Source organism: Tenrec ecaudatus, chromosome 3 (genome assembly GCF_050624435.1).
Source record: "Tenrec ecaudatus isolate mTenEca1 chromosome 3, mTenEca1.hap1, whole genome shotgun sequence".
NCBI lineage: Eukaryota > Metazoa > Chordata > Mammalia > Afrosoricida > Tenrecidae > Tenrec > Tenrec ecaudatus.
The window spans coordinates 47,999,043-48,001,892 of NC_134532.1; the positions used below are offsets into that span (position 1 = coordinate 47,999,043).

At 36.7% G+C, this 2,850-nt stretch overlaps 1 pseudogene; it reads left to right on the forward strand.

The window, feature by feature from the left end:
* The first annotated feature begins 483 nt into the window (after positions 1-483).
* Positions 484-1,095, forward strand: LOC142443393 (translation machinery-associated protein 16 pseudogene; annotated as a pseudogene).
* The last annotated feature ends 1,755 nt before the right edge of the window (positions 1,096-2,850 follow it).

Sequence of the window (2,850 nt, forward strand, 5' to 3'; positions counted from 1 at the left end):
ACAGGCAATTCAAAATACTGTCTGCACACTTGTTTAATTTCCTTGTCTCAATTGTGTTTTAAATATATTACCATGCGCTAAATCAATGACACTATAAACAGAAGAATCATATGCTCCGAGGGGATGATTGATAAAGTTCCCTGCATTAATATAACAAAAATATGTGGAAGGTGAACCAGAGGTGAATAGAAAACACAGAGTCAGGGGTGGATGTGGGGTTCACACTTAACACTAGCTCAATCTAAGAACAATTAGTTCTTATGACGTGGCCCTGATCAGTATGTGCCCTTTTGAAGGAAACACAGAAGGTATGGGTGCTACAGCAAAGTGTGGTGAAGGAATGAGATGGTATCTGACTCTCGGAAAGAATGGTGTCGGAGACTGCGTGGCTTCCGAGGGCCTGCAGGCGTGTGCTCGCCGCGCACCGGGCCTTCCATGTCATCTTTCCCCATTGGAACTGGACGGGCAAGCAGGGCAGGCAGCATGCCTAAAGCACCCAAGGGAAAGAGTGGCGGTCAGGAGAAAAAAGTCACCCATCCGTATAGTAGAAAAGCCGCTCAGATCACCAGCCAGTCCCACAAACAAGAGAAAAAGCAAAAAAATGAAGAATGAGAAGGCCTTGCATCTCAACATTATTGGTGAAAAACTACAGTGGTTTCGAAATCATCTTGATGTCAAAAAAGTAGAATATTCAAAGAAAGACGCTTGTGCATGGATTAAAAGCTATTTAAATAGATTCAGCAGTGAGTTGGAGCAGATTGAGTTACATAACAGCATCAAAGACAGGCAAGGCCGGTGACACGTTTCCCGGGAGATGGTTATCAAGCAGACGATGGAGCGGGAGCGACAGCAATATGAGGACTATGGCCTTGAGGTTCCCGACATTGTAGATGCAGCTAATCTGAAAACACTTAGGGAATGGGATTTTGATCTGAAGAAATTGCCAAACATTAAGATGAGGAAATCTGTAAAAATGATGCAATTCCCAAGAAATGCATGAAGAAAAACTTTACAACTGTAGGCAAAGTCTTAGAGGAATTGGAACTAAAAGATGAATCCAGCAGCTCTGACGAGGAAATTACTCCAGTGACCTAATGGACGGTACTTGAGCTGTGAACACATTTGAGAGCATCAAGCTACACTTGTTCATTGTGGTAAATCAACAAGTGGTCATTCTCTTATGTGACCAGCGTTCTATGTGCAGCTTTAAAACAGGTAGAAATTTTATTTAACATTATAAGGAAAAAGGAAGACTGCTTTATAGTTTGTATTAATTTGTTAAAATGTAGTGACCAAAAAATCCTTTTAACCTGAATTTGGAGGGGCAGGAGTTAATTTGAATGAAGACAGAAAACAGTTTCTTTTCCCCTCATGTTTATGTAGGACTGCCTAACTGGGTAGTAGTAGGTTTTAACGTCACACAGTGAGCAATCCAAAGCGTCTTGTTTCATGATCAGGTCCTCACTGATGCCTTTCACGATTTTGTCTTCTAGCAATACTCTTCACCTACTCCCCTCTTAAAAATTAACCTTAATTTTTTTAACATAAGATAATATGTGTCATGGAATTCATAGTAGACTCATGGACTGTATACTATTCTTATTTAATTTATCATCTGAGGCAGAGATAACTGGTAGCAATGGAACAGTCTCATAGTTAATCTGATTTTTATTTGAAAATGACTTCATGTTAGCACCTTTTATGTTATATAGCTCCTGCTTTCTCATGAAAAATGATGTCTGTTTTGTGTGGAACCATAACTAAGATTATAGTACCAATTGTTTTACTGATGTGACCCCTTTTTCCCTCTTCAAGAAACATGTTAAATTAACATATGTGTATAAGCCGAGTTTTTCAACACATTTTAAATGCAGTTTTTGTGGTAAAATTAGGTGCCTTGGTTGATACTTGGGTCGGCTTATACTCGAGTATATAAGGTATTTGACTTAATATTTCAAGCATTGAAAAACAGTGTGTTAAATTGTTATTATTCACAAACCTTGTTACACATAGCATATAATTTAGTCTATTTTGTAAAAAAAAAACTATGGAAGTACATTTGAATATTTTCAAGAAAAAATACTTGTGTTACATGTTAACTAGATGTCAACCAAGTCTTAACAGGCTATTTAAAATGTTAAAACATTTTCTTATGAAAATTAAAAAGTATATTTCTTTTAAAAAAAAGAATGATGTCTGGGGTCTTAAGCTTTGTTTTTAAACATGCAGTCATCTAAGTGTAACGTCAACTAAGCCCACATGGAAGAAGAACACCAACATGCTGGTCCAAGGATTGTCAATAGTAACATTCAAATCTGTAGGAGAGAATTGTATCAGACTTTAATTTTTTTAACTCTGATTTTCAGAAGGCTATGTATGACAGTTGAAGGCCACATACATTTGCAGGTTCTACACAAGGAATAAGCTTCTGGTGATTTCTCTCTGACCATAGTTAAGGGATGGGAATAACCTGGTTATCAGACAGAGTATTAGAGAGATGATTATAGCAGATTGAAATAAAAAATCTGACTTGAAAGTTAAAAACTTGATATTTGATCGACCTTTTGATACTTTGACCTTAATCTTGTTTTTTAATACTTTCTGGTTTTGGTTTTCAAACTGAGTTTCTTACTTTGTTGTTGTTATTGTTGGTAGCCTTCTTGACTCTGTTCTGGATCTTTCTATATATATTTGGTATATAGAACCCAGTGTGGGTGACTCTGTAGAAACTATAACTACATTATGGGTTCCTGTTGGGAGATAATATGGAGTTGCTATCAAGAAATACAAGCAAAAACAAAAAATAAAACCCAAAAAAGAAATATAAACAAAAGGAAAATGTTTGAAACT